This window comes from Parasteatoda tepidariorum, chromosome 1, assembly GCF_982258835.1.
Source record: "Parasteatoda tepidariorum strain Cologne lab strain chromosome 1, Ptep-v5.0, whole genome shotgun sequence".
In the NCBI taxonomy this organism is placed as follows: domain Eukaryota; kingdom Metazoa; phylum Arthropoda; class Arachnida; order Araneae; family Theridiidae; genus Parasteatoda; species Parasteatoda tepidariorum.
The window spans coordinates 67,863,225-67,885,304 of NC_141755.1; the positions used below are offsets into that span (position 1 = coordinate 67,863,225).

Below are 22,080 nucleotides of genomic sequence, written 5' to 3' on the forward strand. Positions count from 1 at the left end.
AATGTTTAAAGAGTGATTAAATCGAAAGTATGTAAACTAAAGATCTGAAAAAAACTTGTAAAAGACAAATAAAAAAGTTAAAGTCTGAACATGAAATAAAAGACAAGTAAAATATGTGTCAAAAATTTCAAAAATAAATTAACCGTGTAATTTATATTAGTAAAAACAATAAGTTTATTTTTTTGGTGAGATGATTCATAAATTTTAAAAAATATTAAGTTTTCAAAGACTTTTTATGTAACTTGGTATATTTAAAAGAAAAGATAATCTAATTTAATAAAAATATATTATACGTAAAGAGTCATTAATCTACAATTTTAATTTTTCTACGCAATTTAAATTTATACAACTTTTGCAGCGTTTTTTTTACCTGAATGTATTAATGCTGAAAAATAAAATTTGTGCACTAAACGATGAGATATATATCATAATTTAAATAGATTATATTATTAGAAGAAAATGTTTTGATGTGAAGTTAAAAAAAATGTTACATTTCAAAAGCTGATTTTTTTATTCGAATTTTTTTTAAGAAAATTGATTGTCTTTCTGAATTAAATAAAGGAAATTGTAAAACTTGATTTGAAATAATTAAACCGTAAACTTAACTTGAATGCTTTTTAAAGTAATAAACTATATTTTTAATCAACAATATAAGTTACTGAAACATAATCAGGAATGGAAAATGATTTGTCTTTAATATTTAAACAACTGTAAATATCTGCTCATAGCAAAAATGCTTATTTAATAGTGATTATAATTGAAAAAAAATGAGACTTAGTACATGATAAGTACCTAATGTAATTTTTTATGTATTGAGAACTTGTGTCTGCCATAATATTTTAAAGTTTCAGATTAATAAATTGTGTTGAAATAAATTAAATTAACTTTATTAACATACATCCTTTAATACCTTAACGTTTCTATAATTTAATTAGCATTTTTATTACAATATAAAATATTTCGTTTGTTCCTTGATTTTAGAAACCTTTAATGAAGTATTTATTGAAACTTTTTTTAAGTAAACATTAGTCAGATCTCAAGATCTCATCAAAAGCACTCTTAGAAAGGAAATAAAATATTTTAAAATGCGATCACAGCAATATAATTAGGAGGTCTAACTAAGATTGAAAATCAGTAAGACTGACGAAACGTCAAAATTTTTCTATTTTACTCCAATTTTTAATGAAATTGTTGTTGTATAAAAGAATTGTTAAGATAATTTTTATTTAATAATTTGATTTTATTTAAAAAATATAGTTCAATGGAAAATTTAGTGTGAAAAAGTACAGTTGACATGATTCGTGGCGTGCAACATTTTGTAAACACATTTGACATTAGAATAAAAATTAAACAAGTCTAAAAATATCCTTTCTAAAATACAAACTTTAATTTTCAACTTGAAAAAGTTAAAAAATTTTTAATTAAATATCCCCGAAACTTTTTTTTTAAAAAAAGCTACACAATAATCATTTTAATTTAAAACTTAATATTTTATAAATGTGGATTACAAAATCAAAATTTAGTTATTGGTTCTTATAATCCGTATTTTTTTATACTATCTCAACTTTAAATTTTAATTCCAGTTTCAAATGTTTTTTTTTACCATGTTGCACAACACTCTCATTTTACGAGTCATTTAAAAATTTTCTATTTTGATTCTGAATTTAAACTGTGTTTTTTCTTTTCCTTCATTTTTTTCTTTTAAAAGTGGAACATTCTAGATAAAATAAATGTTATTAATACTAAGTCCAAATATCCCGTTGTATACAGTATAAAAAAATTAGAGTTCTGCATTAAGAATTCTGTTAATGGAATCTAGTCGAAAGTCTAAATTACAGTATATTTACTGCTTTGCTAATACTAGATTATGAGCTTAATTACGAAAGCCTTTAAAAATAGTGTTTTATAAAAAAAAAATTACATTACAGACGGCTTTTTATATTTTTTTGTGAGCTGATTTCAGATATGGTACCCATTTTTTTCAATCATTGAAGGGCACTTCACAATATATGGAGATAAATACCTATTGTTACTATTTTGGGGAAGGGGAGAAATTAAACTATTGTTTAACAGGCTAGTGAGGTATTGTTTCTGAAGTATATTCTTACGCTGAATTGAATGATGTCATCAAACTTGAATCGATAGAATCTATAGTTTAAGAATTATTAAGCGCATAAGTATGAAAAGTATAGTTTCGTATTTATACTTACACGAAGAAAAAGATTCTAATTAAATTACAGTAATTGAATAATAATGGCACTTTTGGTAAAGAAAAAAAACATAATTCTGCTAGACAAAAAACTAAAATACACGATATTTAAAACAATCATGTGGGATAATTTTTTAGTTCATATGGAACGGTATACTAGAAATTCTGGTTTTTAAAACAAAATTTTTTATTACGACATATTCAATTAAATTACAAAACTGAAAAGTAGATTTAACCGAATAAATAGTTTTTAGACCATACTCTAAGGCAGTGTTCCCCAACCCCCGGTCCGCGGACCGGTACCGGTCCGTTGATCAAATGGTACCGGGCCGCCCATTCCATTGAAACGGAATTTAAATTCCTAGGTTTAAACCCCAAATTATAAATATTTGTGTTCCATTAAAATTTTATTTATTTAAAAAAAGTTTCCCCCGCAGGTAGTGACATAAATTTTTTAATGTTTGTAATGTATCATTGTCTCCGATTACCCCCAGATGGAACCGTCTCATTGCAAGGAAACAAGCTCAGGGCTCTAATTGTTTTAAGGTTCTAGTAAGTTAAAATGTTAAATCACTTTATATTTATATTTTGGTGCAACTGTATTTTATTTTGATGGCATGTTTAAATACAATTAAACTATAATTAATAAATTAAAATAATCTAAAATGTAAGCAATCAACGCCCCCCCCCCCCGCCCCAGCAGGCTGCGGTAAAATTATTAAACGTTGACAGGTCCGCGGTGATAAAAAGGTTGGGGAACACTAGTCTAAGGTATCACGACAAAATTACCAGATTCCATCGAACTTAACAAATTTTTTCACATATTATAAAAGTATATTTTATTGTTAATTTCCTGGCCAAGGTTAATTTCACCAAAATCATAACCAAAGAGCTTCTGGAGAAACCATTTAATTTTTTTTGTGTTCCCATAGAGCCAGAAACTCAGTAAGTTTTACCATATTCTGCTAGTTTTACCATAATTTTTTCGCAGTGTATTTACACGACTGATGATGCTGTCTTAGAAAGTGGAGACATTGCTTTACGTGTATTTTATGCGCTGAATCGAGTGGAACAAAATCGGTCGAATTTTATACTTCGCCTGAGACATAAAATTTTAAATATCAGACTTTTTTAAAATTCGAACTGTCAGGAATAATTCGACCAATTTTGCTCAAATTTTGTATCTTGCCATAAAAAATTACATTCTTAGAAATTATGTAAAAAATTGTATAACTTACAATTTAGAATGTTTGGACTATTATTAAGTTAAATGATAAAGAAATAATAAACATTATTTTCTTGCATGGATTTATCTTCGGATAAATGGATATTCAAATTGTGTGTAACAATTTTTCAATACGCTTTCGAAATTCTCGAGGTATTGCGAAATACGAAAAAAGTACAATTAACATTTAGGGGTTCAAATTTTCAACCATTCTTCCGACCAAATTATTGGGACCATATTTTCTAGATTGTGGCAATCCCTTCCTTATTTGAGGATCAAAAATTCAAATCCTTTGAAAAAATGGTTATATTTATTTAGGAAAGTACATTTTTGTGCATGACTTCATGACTTAAAATATAATTTACACTATTTAATTAGAATATTTAAGGTCATCCATGTGAACTATTAAGTTTGAGTCCTAGTTCGTAAAAATCCGTTTAATAGTTCCAAATTTATTCAGTGCTCCGGTGTTGTTACTCTTTTCGTATTTTTACATTATTTCATTTACAAAAAATTCTATTAACTTTTTCTCCTTTTCTAACATTTTTTATAGCTTGAAAAAAATTTTTTTTCCAAATTATTCAAAAAAAGTAAAAGTTTTTTGTATTTTTCTTTTGCTGTATTTTTTAAATCTTAGTTTGTAAGAAAGTTATAATAATATAAAGTAAAGAACTATGGGGTGCTTAGACGAAATTCATTAAGTGTACAATGTTTTTTTCCTTTAGGGAAAAAACAGATAAATATATCTTTTATTTTAAAAGTGTTGTTCTTCTATAAAAAAAAATGAAGAATATGATAAATAAGATATCAGTTTTTCCTTAAGCGTGTACAAAACAACACGCTTTCTAAATGTTTCTTGCATAACACAAGGAAAAAAAGTACTATTTTGAAACGGGGTTGAAATCTTTTTATTTTTATGTTTACTTATTTTATCATACATTTAGTTCACTTGTTTATTAACAAGATTTATGTCAAGCAAACTTTTACTCTATTCTCCTCATACAAATATTTTATAACCTTCGTTGAACAGCCGATCCAATTTTAGGTTTACGTTTACTAATGTTCAACTCCGTAACCGACCATGTAATTTGAACCGAATCCAGAAGACAAGGGAACCGTCATACAAATAGATATTTTTTTTAAATGATTAATACGTATTTAAAATTAAATGCATCATTTTAAATCTAAACATTTCTGCAACAATCTGTTGTAGGCCAGGGTAGTCATGGGGGTTAAGGTTCCCCAATATCGTGACAGACGACATGGATGGTAACAACGTGGACATCATTGCACACCGACCGCCTTTACTTCCCATTCAGGCTGTTACCCATTGATTTGAAGCTGGATGGACTTGATCAGTGATTGGGGATCGAATCTCTATGTCTGACAGTGTAGGTAAAATGCCTTAATTACCGAGCCCCAGCAGCATTTTAAGCGAATATCAAAACAATATATCAAATATATTTAAAATAAATATTACAAAAATGAATCCATATCCTTGCTACTCGAAGAAGTAAAAAATTCTGGTAAAATTACAGTACTGCATGGTAATGATATTTCAAGTTAAGAAAATAAATCTATAATTTTTCCGTAATAATGTTTTACTGGAAATTCTGGTTTCCAAAATTATAGTTCTTATTACCACACATTTAGTAAATTCACAGAAACTGAAAACTGAATTTTTTTTAATAAACTGGAATGTTCAAGAAAAAATAAAAATTAATAAGCGATCCTATTTAATACAACATCCTTAAACATCCCTTTGTATACATAAGAAACAATTAGTTTTGTGCATTAAGAATTCTGTTAATGGAATATAGTCGAAAGTCTAAATTACGGTACGTTTACTGTTTTGCTAATATCAGATAATCAGCTTAATTACAAAAGTCTGCGAAAATAAAGTTTCATGAAAAAAATTTTACTTTACTGATTGTTGCTAATGTAATTTTTTGTGTTTTATGTGTTTTATGTATGTTTTGTCAGTAGAATGTTTGTTCTACTCTCGTGTGCCCTGAATAGGGCGGGTCGAGGTATAAATAAACAACAATTACTGATTGCTTTTAATAATGTTTAGAGAGCTGATTTCAAATATGGTACCCATTTTATTTTCAATAACTGAAGGGTTTTTCACAAAATTTTTGCTTGAATATATGGAGAAAAATACCTATTGTTCCTATTCTGGGGTAGGGGAGAAACTAAACTATTGATAAACAGGCAAATGAGGTATTGTTTTTTATGTATATTTTTAAGCTGAATTGAAGGAAATAAACTTGAACCGATACTACCAATGCTTTAGGAATTTTTAAGGGATTATGCAGGAAAATAATAATTTATTATTCTGATAAAACTATCGTAGCTGTATGATAATGACAATCTGGTATAGCAAAAAAAATTATTAATAATAATAATTCTGCTAGAATAAAAGTAAAGTAAACGGTATCTAAATCAAGCATTTTCTGTAATTTTTCCGTACATATTGTAACGTTTAATTATATTACAAAACTTAAGAGTAGATTTAATCGAATAAATGGTTTTTATACCATGCTCAGTACCTAGATAAAATTATAATACATTACTTCATTTACATAATTTTATCTAGCAGTATTATAGAGCCATATTTTATAGTAATTTTACCAAAATCGTTACCAAGTGCCTCGTTAGAAAATAGCGTGCTTTTCCATGCTCGTATAGAATACATTCGTCTACAGTAAATTTTACCATATTCTGGTAGTTTTGACCATACTTTTTAGTGTACATAAATGAGTGTAGCGTAAATAAAGGTAGGCTCACTTTTATTTAAAAGGATTGAATAAAATTTCTTTTTATGTAATATTTATTTGCACTAAAAGAGGATTCATTTTTAAGGATATCCTTCAAAATGTCACATAGAATTATCAGGCAAATTATGTAACAATCATTCATTCCATGTGATTAGACTAAGTAAAATAATCAAATACTGCACTGTACAATATTCCGGTTCAAACAACGTTAAAAAGTATAGGCAGTTAGGGTGCCGGTAGTTTTTTCCGTATAATCCAATTTCTCCGGAATATGTTATGTAACAAAAAATCTAATATACTATACTTCTTACAGTAATAATTACCATAAAATTAATGATGAATTACAATAATTAGATAAGTATTATTGTAAAAATTGTGGTGCAATATTTTACTGTAAAAGTGGATTTTACAGATAATGCAACCGAAATGAACCGTATTTAATACTTTAATTTGTACCGGATTTCACACAAAGTACTAATGTGCTCTCCGAATACCTAATTAGTTACAGAACACTGAACCTTGGGTTTATGTTTCAGAAACAATTTTTATTGTCCGAAAATCATAACATAACGTTTGTTTGCTTATAGAAACGCATTGTTTTCACCATATTTTAGAGACATGATTCGCATTTTAGTAGCGAATGTGCAAAATTCTATAGTTCTAGGAATATTAAAAAATGTGTAAGGTATCCATAAATAAATATTTCTGAGAATTTTTTTAATTTTCAAGTATAAAATTTTTTTTATTTGAGTCATAATTTTGCAACCATTTGTTCCACGCGTAAAGAGTGTGAAATATTAACTCATACAGTTCATTTTATGGTAAAATTATAAATTCTATCCCTATATCTAATATTAGTTCTGAGTGTTACTCCTAGCCTTTTCTAAAGTTTAAGAGGTAGGCTTCTCTGTATCAATAAACAGGTATTTTTAAATTGTCATTTCAGAGATAAACTAATGTGCAACAGGGAGATTTCAGTGCAATTTTATACAGGGGTCCAACTTTTGCACTGTAAAAAATTCCGGATCAAATTATATATGATGGTATAAAGTATCGGTACTTTGGGTGCATCATCCATAAAATCCAGTTTACCTTAAAATCTATTTTTACCGTATGACATAAGTTCAACTCCAATTTTTACAATAATATTCATTTAATTAGAGTGGACCTGTGACTTTAAAGTAATTACTACTAAAAATATTAGACTACATAAAATTTTTTGTTCCATTACATGCTCCGGTAAAAATGAATTTTACGCTACAAAGTACATTTATGCTGCAAAGTACAGAAAGCTACGCTCCATTTTAAGCATCCTGAATGCCGGTACTTTTTCCGTACTTTTTTTAATTTGATCAGAATTTTTTTTGCAATTTGAAGATTTGACATTTAAAAAAATTTTATTTATAAAAGATGCTATTTATTTAAGCAACATGATTTATGTTCTCTGAAAATTATTTAGCTGATAAATATTTTTCTAAGAAAAAAAAAAAGAAGTTAGATCAGAATTTTGTTCAGCATTTCTGTGGAACTCTTGAACAAAATGGTGCAAATAATTTTCGAACTAAATTAAAGTACAAAACATCTAATCTTACTTTATAGTGCAAATAAGTTTTAAAAAATTATAATAGCTTTGAAAATGTGTTAGTAGATGAAAATATTACACGTGCCTTTAAAGTCTTAAAAGAAATGTATCATTGATTTCTTTTATAAAGCAGAACTATTTTTAATATGGATGCTTTTTTATAATTTTTTCTGTTTAAATAAGTGCAACTTACACTCTCGGCGAAAATTTACTTTAATTCATTTACAGTTGTCAAAAAAATCACTTTCTCAGTTTTAACATTTGACAGGTTATGCTAATTTTTTTTAGAAAACTCTAACCATATTCGAATTGTTAATTTCAGATTTTAATATCCTGCATTGAATAAGAAATCATTATTTATAATTTCTATGAATAAAAACAGTTTTTATTAAGAACGCAAACAACTATACTTTTATTCCTGAATATGCAATTAATTTTAAACTTTTATACAGGGTGTTTCGTAATCACTACTCTTAATGAAGAAGCGTAGAATTCTCGTCAAAATAAAAGATTACATCCAATGGGGATCGAATATGTACGATAAGCAAGAAAAAAAAAATACAGAAATGTTGTCAAAAACTGATGAATCATTTACAAATAATTCATGTGAAACAACTATATCGTTGCTTTAAAAAACAGAGATTGAAAGAGGTTATTCTTAATACTTACAAGCATCATCAAAATTTGACTGCTTTTGATATTTTTAGTCATTCTTTCCTCAATAGTGATATATCATATTTTGATAGTGGTTTTGTTTTTATGACCACTGAAGTAAAATTTACGACTCCTAACTTACTGTTTGGCATCGTTTATAAAATGGATTCTAAGAATCTAAAAATGTGCATTGAGGGCTATGATTACGGAACACTTTAGGTACCAATTTTAACTATTCATTTCACATTACAATGAGTTATTTCATTATGTTTTATTACTTATTACATTAAACTTCACAATGAAAAATTAAAATTAAATCAAATTTTTACGAAAAGCAAAAGGATCAAATAAAATCTAAATTTTATATAAATACAACTCTTCATGCATTATAATTATTATCACTTGTTCGTGAAACAGCTCCCGTATGTTCAAGAACGGGAGAACCCTTGACAGTAAAACACACCTGAATCTACTATACAAAGTATCAACAATTCAGGCGCTACTTTAACCTTGAATTTTTAAATTTTGTTGTTCTCAATTCTCCATACAAAAATTTAACATTTTATCTTAAGGACCTAGTATTGTATTCAGTTATTAAATTCCATTTAGACCTTTTTACATTCTTTTCATGACTTAGAGAATTCTTGTGAAACTAAATGTGGCACTTGCAACAGAAATAAAGCTAAGTAACTATTTTAGACATTTCAAAAGATTAAAACAAATGGAGTAAGTATATTTCTACTTACTTAGTGAAATCAAACCAATTTCAATGATTATATACGTTTTTAATAATACTTAATAAATTTATCAAGCAATTAGATCAAAGCGTATGGCGATTATGAAAGGAAATTATTAAGCGAATCTAAAAAACAAATTTTAAAAAAAAGACAATAACATGTTAAGATGTAAACTTTTATTTTTTTCAACCTTATATGAGGTTTCATTTGTGAGATTACAGATTTTTAAAATCTTCACTTCCGGTAATTAAAATCTCTCTAATGCCTTCAATTGCAGGTTTCTGAATGCTTACAGGAAAGTGCGACAATTCAATTTGCTTTTGTGACCGATTTCTTCAAAAAATTAACTGTTTTAGGTTATTTACTGTAAAAAAAAATAGCATAAAAGATGTAGGCATAAAAATTTATTATAAATAAAAATAATCAAACTTTATACCATACCTTTCAAATATTCATGAACATGCTTTTCAAACAAAATTCCTTTTCAAAAGATCAATAAATTGTCTGTGTGTGACAAAAACTTTTTCAGGGGTGATTGTGAGTCCCAGTCAAAATTCCGGAAAATTTCTTAAGTAAAAAAAAAAAAAAAAAAAAAAAAAAAAAAAAAAAAAAAAACAGTTTATATTAAAAAATTAGAAAAAAATTTAAACAAGCTTTTTTTTTCCTTTTTCTCAATATTTCTTAGTTTTCTTAAAATATATTTAAAATTTTACACATACCTATACCATTTACACATACCAATGATGATCTGGAGAAGTAATTAAAATTCACAAACATGTCTTTCTTTCTTGAGTTTATGATTATAACAACTATTTACTGATAAAAAATGAATATTAATCATGAATATAAGCCTATAAAGTATCTCATTGGCTCTCCCTTACAAACAAATAAAATAAATTGTGATTTTAAGATCCACCTTTGAAAATTTGATTTCTAGAAACTTCTGTGTTCAATGATTTTTTGAAACATCTGGACCTTCGATCTCCGGAAACTTCCGGATGTTAGCGAAAATTCCGGAAATTCGGATTTTTTCCGGAGCACAATCAGCCCTGCTTTTTAAATTAAATCAAAATAAACTTTAAGCATTTCTCTTAACTGGGAAACACTTTTACAAAAATATTGTAAATTAACTGCTTGATTTTATTTTGGGTAAACAAGTGATTTGTATAAATAAAATTTTTGGTATAACAAAAAAACCTAAAGCCATTTTCTAAAATTTCATGACAAATAAAATAAAAACATATGAAAAATGAAGTAGAAAACTAATTTTAAAAAAACAACACATTTAATTCAAAATAACATAAAATAATTCACTTATAATATTTTTGCGTAAGGGTTTAAGAAATTGGAAGAAAAACACTTACATTTAGTTGAAGTGAAAATATTAGGTATACCAAAAATTTCTGTTCAAGAGAGTACAGGCGGCCTCATTTTAAAGTTATGGAAAATATTCCTTACAAAAATAAGGAAATTTTTTTCTTTAAATATACACCTTTGTCGAAGGGCATAAATGCATCATTTTGTTACTGAACGAAAACTGTTCAGGTATAAAAAAAAACAGTTAAAGACATTTGTGTTTAAATAGAGTGAATAATTTCTACTCTTAGCTACCACATTTAGTTTTAAAAAATTAACATGGTTTCCTCCATATCTTAAAAAAAGGAAATTGTTCCCATTTTGGAGACTTCTTTTTTTAAAAGATAAGTGTGGTAACTTAGTTCCACAACTTCGGTAACTTCGTTCATGAAATTTAGTTTGCAAAATGAAGATGTTCGTATCAATTGTGATAGATTATTAGTATAAATTTCATTATATTGGTCTTACATAATTCTATTGTGATTTTTTTAAAAACTTTATGTAGTTGCTACTAATGGAAATTATTCACTTTGATTAAGTACAATGTCTACCTCTTTTTACGTAAAAACAGTTTTTTGTTATTACAAAATGTACATTTATGCCCTCTCGACAAGGAATGCGTTATGATCAATTGCCTCACAACTTTAAATAAATAAATAAATAAAGATACTTTTGTCATCACTTCAAAATGAAACATACCCTCTTAGAGAGACTTTTTCGGTAAACCAGTTGACTTTCTTTTTGTTGCTCAGAAAAAATTACCAACCTGATGCTAAATAATCAAGTAAATTTACCAGTGACTTATTTAAGTATAACTCAATTATACTTGCAGATATTAATTATTAAATACTTGCACTAGTATTAACCTGCAAATAAAATAATTTTTCCTTTTTGCTAATACCTATGTTAGTGTTTATTAATTAGTAAATAAAATAAAATAGTTTATATTAATGCTTGTTGTACTGTTAACGTAGTACGCTAAAGCAATATTGTACTGTTAAGTTCCCTGACAATTAATGCAAAACAATGTTTCAATGTTCCGATGTTGGAATTTAATTCTAATGTGTTTGCACTTTTCATAACATTTATATTTAACATCATTTTGTCATAAGTATGCAGTTGATGTTATGATTTTCACTTATCTTTTTAACAATAAATACTAAAGTACTGGTTAACGAAAAGTTTCTGCATTTGCATTTGGCTTAATCCTCAAATAACTGAGCATTTAAATTGAAAACAGTGATGATAATGCACACAGATGACGCTACTGCACTAAAATTTGTCGTATTGCACACTTTAAATATTTTGGGAATTTTTTATTGTTCCCATCATCCCTAGAATATGTTCAAATTAAATAAAGTCATTGGTTCATTAGCTTCTAAAAAAATAACATAATTTGCATTTTATCTTGCCCAACCTAGAAAATAATTTTAAAAAAGCACAAACTTCGTCATCTCAGTAATAAATCATGTGATATTTTGTAACTTCATACAATATATTGGCAATATGCAATACCTTTAGAATACAATACACGATAATCAACTGGAAATCCTTTATAAGTAGTTTCGTGTAAAATTACAGATATTTAAAAAAAGAAAATTCCCTGTAAAAATACAAAAAAAACACACACAAAAATCTCAGAAGGCACACAGTGTGCGCCTTCTGACAATGTCAATGTCAGTCAGACAAATGTCAGAATGTAATGACACTTTACATTCTGACATTCAAGTGACATTACATTAAACTAGTATCTAAACTATTAGAAACTATTAGTATATCTAAACTATCGAAGAAAGTGCAAATCACACAGCTTTCAGCACAGAGATGAAAAGTTTACTGTATACTCATTTCAGCTAATTTGCGTGTACTTGACTGAAAAAAATCATGCCTGAATAATAAAAAATCATGCCTGAATGCCAATAGAATGCCTGAAAAAAATCATTTTATGGGAAGGCACAGTCAAAAACCGGGATTTTCTGTAGCTTTGTTTATGAGAAACTTGTTTAGTTTTTTTCTTTTATCAAATTTACCTAATTGAAATCAAATATCGAGGAGTGAAATCAATTTAAATTTTATTTCCTTTGGAAATTTCGTACAACAAAGTACATTGATATAAAAATTAGCTGTAAAAGTTTTGTCAAAAACTATTAAAATCAGTGTATCTCATTCTGTAAATTAAATTAAATATAACAGTAAATATGAATTTAAAACCGAGTATTCCATTAAAGTACATTGTAAAAAAATTCCGGATAAATTTGCGGTAAAAAGTAACGGTACTTTGGGTGCATCATCCAGAAAATTCATTTTAACCGTGAAATTTTGTACTATTATTTTTATAGTGATATTTATTTAATTACTGTGATTCAGTGATTTTATATTAAATACTACTGTAAAAATTAAGGTGTATCAGATCTTTTGTTCGGAAAAGTCTTGTAGTAAATATGGTTTTTAGGGTTAGCTTTTTCACCGCAATTATATCCAGAATTTTTCATAGTGTAGAAGCGAATTTAATATAATTTGTGCTTTTTGTACTAGAACTTATTTCGCATTATGCAAATTTCATTTCAAATAAAATCTAAAATCTATAATTGCATTCAGTTATGCGAATAAACACATAACATTTGTTTACATGCAAAATTAGTTGTTAAATCATCAACAATAATTAATTAATTACTAATACTCATAAATTCACTAAAAAAATATTTAAGTAAGTTTCATCGCTGAAAATAAAATAATCGTTTTATAAATAACAAAAATAATCATGATAATTTAAATTTCATTAATGAACACAGATATCCCTAACTAAGCAAAAGGATTATCAGGATTATCCCAAATTATCGAATTTTTTTTGGATTAAAAAAAATGATTTTGATTTTACACGCTGTTATTGAGCAAAATAATCTAAGTTTTGTAGAGAATTTTTTTACACTTAGAAAAAAAGTATGGTCAAAACTACCAAAATATAGTAAAATTTACAGTGTTTTTGGTTCTATGGGAATACCAAAAAACTCGGCAAATTTTTACCGAAGCGATTTGATAATGATTTTGGTTGGCTATAAACTATGATTTTATAATAATCGATAAAAATTGGAAAGTTTATCATAATATTGGAGAGCATGGCATTAAAACCATTTGTAGCCTAAATTTGTTTTTTAGCTGGTAAAACTTAACTTTAATTTAAATGTAAAAGCTATTCTACTGCTATGTGAGCAAGTTAGAAGTGTATTAAGGGTGGACAAAGTGTAGATAAAGTATCTGTATTTAGATAAATATTACAAATTTTGTTATTATATTTTCATATTGTAAAAAAATAAATATTTCAAAAAATAAAACTGCAATTTTAATTAATTTTCAAACGTTTGAAATTGCAGTTTTAAGAAATCATTAATATTTTCAATCATGTGAAACCATTGCAATGCTTGTCAAATTCTCAGTCCTGTGAACTAAATTAAATTTTAAAAATAAATTTAATTAATTAATTTAATAAATTAATAATGTATATTATAAATAATGTTATTATATATATATATAATAAAAATATTATAGTGTATATTATAGGTCAGTCACAGATATTTTAATTAAGGTGAACTGATCTTTTTAAAACTTTTTTTTAAAAGATCTATTTCAAAAAACAATTTCTTTTTGTAGAAGAATTAACTATTTTATCAATTATTAACATTAATTTCGTGTTTAAGTTTATATAACTAATTTTTTGAAAGGAAAATATTTACTTTTAAAAATATTTAAATCTGTTTTTTACTTAAAATGTCTTTCGTCTACATTACACAAATAAATCAATGATGATTTTAAGAAATCTTATTACTGAAATAAAGTAAAAGTGTGTTACTTTACCTATTATATTTAAATTTAATAGTAAGAAATAATATTTCGAACTAAAATTTAATGCTTTATTATCTAGTATATTATTTTGAGAACCCATATTTTTATAACATGCAATTTTGCATTCATAAACAACATTAATTGAGTTCGTATTGCACTTACATGGGGATACATAATAACATCTCACGCTAGATTAACACCATTTATAAAAACATCTAAAACAGAATTTTTGTATATTTATGTCCCAAAATATTTATTATTTCGTGATTACTTTCTAATTATTCTTGACTTGATTATTATTGTAATATCTGGTACTAAAATAAAATATAAAACTTGATTTTACTGTACATTAATATTAAATATTAAAACATTTTTTACAAATAAGTACGTCGTATGTAATGAAAGAAACATATTATGTGTGTAGAGTTTAATAATTTTGATGTATATATTTTATAATTAATTTTAAGAATTTAAAAAGTTCGCAATGAAAAATTTACGAAACTGAAAAATTGACGAAAATACCCTATCGTGTTGAAATTATACAAAAAAAGTTTGCTTTTATTGACGAAAAAAGCTACACTAAGCAAAATATATAAAAAAAATTGTTGCTTATAAAATTTTTTTTCAAAAATAATTCATACTTTCGTTTAATTAATTCGTTTAATAATTCCTTTAATTAATAAGAAATTTCTATTATCCTATTAACTTATTATTTTTTTAATATTCCATCTAGTTGTTATTTAGTTTTTTAAACTGTTGTTTTTCAAAAAATGCTTATAATAACGCAGAAAACACAATAAGCTTGCTGAATAAAGTTCGATTTTACGAAAAAATAAAAAAAAATATAAAAAAAATTAGATTTTATAATCATACACTCGTAATCAACAAAATTGTTGATATCGAAATTTAAAAATACTGTATTGTAACAGTAAGCATAAATAATTAGCAAATAATTTCTCTGAGTACAACAGATTTCATTTTTAAAATGCCACTTTCGTAACAAATACTAAAAATTTTAATACTATATATTCACGAATCAAATATTGAAATTCTTATTTTTCAATGAGCGACATATTTTATTTTCATTATATAACTTTTGTGAAAAATAGCAAAATCGGTATTGTTAAATATTGATTTTTCGATAAAGGACAAGCTTAAGTCTAAAAATGAAACTTTTGTAATAAATATTGAAATTTTGATTTCTATATATTCAAGAATTAAATGTTAAAATATTGAGTTGGCAATGAAATGTAAATTACATTTTTAAAATACAGCATTTGTAACAAAAAATTTAGAATTTGATAACTATATATTAGAAAATCAAATATTAAAATATGGATTTTTCGGACAATGGCAGATTTTATTTTTAAATAAGTTCTTTGTAAAATATTCATTATTCATCTGTAAAGCACATTTATAAAGAAAAATTCGTGCAATTTGAATCAAACACAGCTGACCTAGTGTCATGGTGACAGAACAAAGCTAAGTAGCACGTGAGAATTCCTAACATTCTGAATTTTGCCAAAAATTGCTAACTCAATTTTACATTTAATTTTGATTATTTTTACAGAAATTAAAATTAATTTCCTTTGAAATTAATATATTATTTTTTGTAATTTTCAAAAAAATTGATTAAAAAAAATTCTCAATTCAAAAAAGTTTTTATTAAATTTTTCTGAGCAAATTTTAATAAATCGAATTAAAATATAATACATAAGTTTTTATAGATCAAATTCATTGCATAAATTTTGAAATTAAAAAAAAATGTGTTAAAATGATTTCATAGTTTTATAGTTGATTTTATGATACATAAAAGGAAATTAGAACGTGGTTTACTGGTTAGTAAATAATATATTGCTTAGAAAATAATTTATAGTTGAGTAATTGATCAATCAGTAATAAAAACTTAAAGGGTTAATTAAATTGGTTAAGTGTAAAAAAAAAACACCACTTTTTACTTTTGCTGTTCAATTTTTTAACATGCTCTAAACTCTTCATTGTAGTAGAAGATGAATAATGCACTGATAATGAATAATGATACATATGAACAATACCTGTCATTTAACTATTTGTTACAGCTAGTTTTTAACGATAGAAAGGGTGTAACTATAGAAAAGCCTGAAACCGTCTCAGCCTTTAGAATTTTAAAGCAGTGAAAATGTAAAGAAGCTACCTTCTTTTTGCAATAAGCACTTAAGTTGCAAAATTATAATTTTTTTTAAATAAAGTAGTTATTATGATTTGAATTGTACAGTAAAATAAATAGCTGATGTATTTTAAAAAGCAAAAAAAAATAGACAGTAATAATAATTAAATAAAAAAAATTATAAATAAATAAACAAAATAAAAGGAAATCCATAAAAGTATCAAAGAAATAAGCATTCGCAATATCAGATTTCGATTACGTCAGTTATTACAAAAACTGCTGATTAGTAAAAATAAAAAAGACAAAATATGCGTTTCTCACCCATAAAGCATATTCACATTAGATAATCCATGCAAACTGTCACATTGTTTGACCCAAAACGTGCCAACGAAAACATGATTTCAACGGAAATCCATGCAACACGTGAGCTACCCTCACAAATTAAAATATCAGGCCAGCAAAAAGTGCTAACTCCAGACAAAAACGTGAGCATACCAAGTGCTGGAGAAGAACTTTAAAAAAGTGAACAATTCCACCGTCCAGTCTGTTCTCCCTTTTAGAGTTAGCATCAACAACTTTTGTTTATAATCCCATAGTTTACTCTTAAAGTAAAGAGAGTTTATTTGGATGGAAGTATCCCTGATAAGTTCGAAAGGCTTTTGGTGAATGTTACATACATCTGTTGAAAAATCGCGAACTTGTGCCCGAAAAATGTAAGCAAATCTTGGCTTTTTCATTGCACTTCAAAGTTGTTCACTTTATAGAAGATAAAAGTGCAATTATGCAAAGTGATGAGACGAAGTAGCGTACGATATATATACAAATTGAGATCGTTAATGTATACAATCCTATGTTTATATCGGGGAAAGGTAAACAATTAAAACAGCGATGCCGGTTTGTATACAGTAGCAGTAAATGAATCAATTTTGGAACGATGATTAGTCGGCGTTCCTAGAATGTTTGGTCTATATTTTTTCGATTCTTGTCTGGATAGCTCATTAATGAACTTGGATTATTTATTATTGATACATAATGAGATGAGAAGATTTGTGTGAACCAAATTAAAATTACAGTTTACATTCTTGTTTAAAAGATATCAACTCAGATTAAGTTCTCTTTCGGAACTGGAGCATCAGATTTTACAGCGTCGCGTTTCAATGCAATCAAGCTAACACACCTACGTTATTATTGGCCCTGAGGTTGAGAAGATTGCGTTATAAAATCACAGACGGTAGTTTAATATTATTTAAATTCTGTCTGCATTATTGTCCAGAGAAAAAAATTATGTCTATAAAAACACACGTTAAAAGACGATATTAAAATCAGTCGTTTCCGTTCATATAGTAACGGAAATTCTGATTTTCAAAATTATAGTTCTTGTCATCATACATTTAGAAAAGAATACAAAACTGAAAATAAATGGTTTTAGTGCCATACTCTAAGGTATCGTGATAAAAGTTTAAAAATTTTACCACATTTACCAACTTTTATGACGTATTATAAAACCATATTTATTGTTTATTTTATCAAAATCGTTACTAAAGTGCTTCAGAGCCGGAAGCACGTTAAGTGTTAAAATATTCTGATAATTTTGAACATATTTTTTTCTCATTTTGATTAACGAATTTCAGGAGGTTTTTGATTCTATATCAAGAACAAAATATGCATATTATAGTATGGTATATGTATTCTTTTCCTCGTTTTGTGCTTATAAACTTTTTGTTAGACAATAGAAAAATAAAATTTTGTTATTATTAATCAATTAATATTGTTATTAAACTAATATTGAATTTAAAACTATATATTATTTTACTTGCTGTACAGTTAAATGCAGAAATACCTGGTACAGTGATATGTTTTATAAGCAAAGTAACAAAAGAATTTTCTTTTTATTCACTTATATTTTGCTGTATTACTTCCTGTGTTTTTATTTTAAAATTTCTTCTGTTAAATAACAGAGCTCTCATTTATAATATAGATCTGAAAGTTATGAATATTTAAAATTATATATTGAAGTCTTACTAGGACTTCTTTTTGTAATTATTTTCCTGCTGCGGCTTTTAATATTCAAGTATAATTTAATAGTTGGAAAGGAGTTAGTGAATAATTTGATCTTTTGTAACCAAAAGATCATCAAGTAATTAAAAATAAATTTCTGCTTGTTTAGCAAGTGAAACGTATTCAATTCGAATATTATTATTGTACTTGTATTGCAATAACACCGACATGTATATAACACAATATCATTTAATTGTTTTTTAAGACAAAAGAAACTAATTTGCTTCATTTCAAAATTTTTTAAGCTGCATTATTCACTGGGTTTTATTATTTTAAATTACATTTCATTCTGTACTACAAACTTATATTATTCACCTAATCTAAAAAGAAAAATATCTAGAATTAATACCTTTCTGAAATAACGTTTTAAGGTTAGAGTGGTTAACTTTTATAAAACTTGTTTTAATAATACACCAATAAAATATGATATATTTTCTGAAAAGTTTCTGAATTTTTATAACCATTTTTCAGTTTATAGTTATTAGACTTAAAAATGTAAATTTTTAGATAGTAGCCAGTGGCTGGTAGAATTTAAGGACTTAGTACCAATTTTCCTCAAACCTAATGAGTCGGTGACCCATATTGATAGATTCTTTTCGATTAACACCACTTTTTGAATTTTTTTTTGTTTGGATTAAAAAATATTTAAAAAAAAATTTTGATTCGAAATTATTTACGGCTACTAAAATGTAATATAAAAACCTGACAACAATAAAAGTAATAAGAATATAAGTAGATGACAATAAAATGCTGCAATAAAAATTATGTAAAAATGTGACAAATTTTTTATCAAACATACTGACTTTGATAAACTTCGTGTAAAAATATAGAGGGGAGCAATATACATTTAATGTATACTTTATCAACTTTGAAATATGTTAACTGTTAAAAAAAATCTCTCATTCCACGTGAATCTTTCCAACATAAATTGATGAATTACTGTAGGATCAAAATTTTGATTGGTGACATTGGACATTTTAAGAAAAATTCTCAGTGTATCTTTCTACATTCTTGCACTTTTATCATTAAACGATTATTTAAAAAAAAGTGACTATTTATTTAACTTAAGTCGCCACTCTGTTTCTTGACTCGTCACATGGCGAGCGTTTATTTGCAGCTCTAATAGTTATGCTGGTTGTTAAATGAATTATAATCACCAAATTTATGATTTTAATGAATTTTAATTCAAAAGTTTTGTTAGAGTAAAAACTATAAGACTTTAAGTATTGGGCACTTGAACTTAGAACATTCAAAGTTAATTTTAAAAAAAACTGTTTTAACTTCCACATAATTGTTTTATTCAATATTCTTCCTGAAAAATTTTAATGGAATAATTATATTTAGTAAATTAAGCCATTACATTTTACATTTTTAGCCATTACATTTTTAAAAAAAATTTTTTTTTAAAAATTAGTTTTGTTATTTATATATTACAACGTTAACAGATTCCGTTCATTTTTTTTAAACCGGAAAATGTCTTTTGAAATAATCTAGAACAGTTTTATTCAATTAAAATTTATCCCCAAAAAACAGTTTAGAATAATATAAACCAACCATGGTTAATATTTCATTTTTATGAAGTACCCTTATTTATCTCGGGAAACTGGTAACCACTGAAGGGTGATAATTCATCATTTTTATAACCGTCGTTGAACAGCCAACTCAATTTTGAGAATGAAAAAGCTTCGTTTTTTTCTTTTTTCTTTTATTTGCCATCTTGCAGTTTAGTTGTGAACTTCTAGGTGTAGGCAATAGCGTCTTGGACACCGCCGAGCTTATGGGTCGCCTAGTTCTGAAACACCTCTCATCTTTTCTGCACTCTCTATCTCAGAAGCACTTAAGATTTCTGAGATGCTACTCAAGAAAGGATACTCCGGAAAAAAGGAGTCATTTTCAAGAAAAGTGTTCCATCTTAAAACCCATCCCAGAAGATACAATTTATTTCTCGTCTTTTAGAGACACGTGATTGAGTTGAATAAAAAATATATTTTAAGAATAAAAAAATTTCGCGATGCGAAAGGCTGTTGTTGCATAAACATTTTAAATTTCACACAATAGATATATATACAAAAAAGCAAATTTTTTGCGCAATTATTTTTGCTTCCAAAAGTGTCGTTCCGTAGCTATTCTTTTAAAGAAAAAGTAATTTTCGTGTCTTAAAAAAGTAAGGAATCTTTTGCAAAGGATTTTGAAAAATAATAAAGTTTCATGGCCATTTTCAGAAAACAATTTTAAACTACCATTTTTAAATAACGCTAAAAAAAACCTAGCTGCAATTTAATAAATGCCTTCATTATTCTGAAATTATGCATAAAAAATTATATTTTTAAAGAAAACATGAAAAAAAATTATAATCTTTGCTAGTCAAAAGTAACCTTACAAGTTCGAATTAGATCTCCGAAATAATTAACTCCATTTCCAAAGTTTATTATATACTCATACGTTTAAAATGTGACTACTGTAAATGTGTTACTATCTTTTTATACCTTTTACCAATTTTTTAAAAAAAAACATAATTGTTATGTCAAAAAAGAGTAAAGAATTTTTCGCAATGGATTTTAAAAAATGATGAAGCTTCATGACAATTTTAAGCTACTATATTTAAAGACTTTTGAAAAAATTCAGAAGTACTTTAATGAAAGGCTACATCAACCTTAAATTAAGCAAAAGCTATTAAATTTAAAACATAAAAACTATATAAATAACTGAAACTATATAATTAACTTAAAACCATATATTTAACTCAAACTATACAATTAACAGGAAAACTGGTAATTATATTTAAACATGAAAAAAATTTATAATCTTTGCCGGTCAAAAGTAACTTTGCAACTTCGAATTATATCACGTAAACAGTTAACTCCATTTCAAAAATTCAATATATAGTCAAATATTTTAAATGTTCCCAGTGCATTATCATATATTTTGCTTTTGTAACATTTTTTAAACAAGCACGATGTTCCAGATACATTTTTAGTTACTCTATAAAACGAGAATTAAAAATTAAGACATGTTTTAAATATACTGACGAAGAAAAAATTGTAATCTATTGCGTATCAAATTAATATTTTTGCGAGCAGGTACTGAACAGAAATATATGAATACAAGAAAGTTACTGTTAAATATTATTTCTCAAAATAAAAGCAGCTGCAGTTGCAATCCACATTAAAAAGTAAATAAATAAACAATTGAAATGTTAGCTTCAAACATGAATTTTAAGCTAATTGTTAATAAAAATAATTATTTGATTGTTGCATACAAGTATATTGATGTACGTTATTTTAAAGAATAAATTTGCGAATTTTGTAGAAAAAAAGCATTGTTGGATTATTTAATGAATTGATTAATTTTCTCAATGGAGGAAAAAATATTATTTTTAAACATGAATTTTAAGCTAATTGTTAATAAAAAAAATAATTATTTGATTGTATACAAGTATATTGATGTACGTTATTTTAAAGAATAAATTTGCTAATTTTGTAGAAAAAAAAGT

The 22,080-nt window shown here is 26.0% G+C and overlaps 1 protein-coding gene and 1 long non-coding RNA gene across 11 annotated transcripts in view; one reads left to right on the forward strand and one right to left on the reverse strand.

The window, feature by feature from the left end:
* LOC107456535 (uncharacterized) overlaps positions 1–22,080 on the reverse strand; it is a 101,057-nt gene that overhangs the window by 36,371 nt on the left and 42,606 nt on the right. For 2 of the 10 annotated variants that reach the window (XR_015434598.1, XR_015434603.1), the window contains exon 1: positions 16,851–17,495. The exons of 1 other annotated variant lie outside the window; for it this stretch is intronic. This is a non-coding gene — a long non-coding RNA (uncharacterized LOC107456535). Of the gene's footprint in view, positions 1–9,628; positions 9,755–16,850; positions 17,505–22,080 lie in introns of those variants that run through there. 7 more of the 10 variants (XR_015434600.1, XR_006224697.3, XR_015434595.1 and 4 more) reach the window with 6 other exon arrangements.
* Positions 1–22,080, forward strand: part of LOC107456534 (uncharacterized) — a 32,894-nt gene that overhangs the window by 2,454 nt on the left and 8,360 nt on the right. The gene's annotated exons all lie outside the window — the stretch shown is intronic.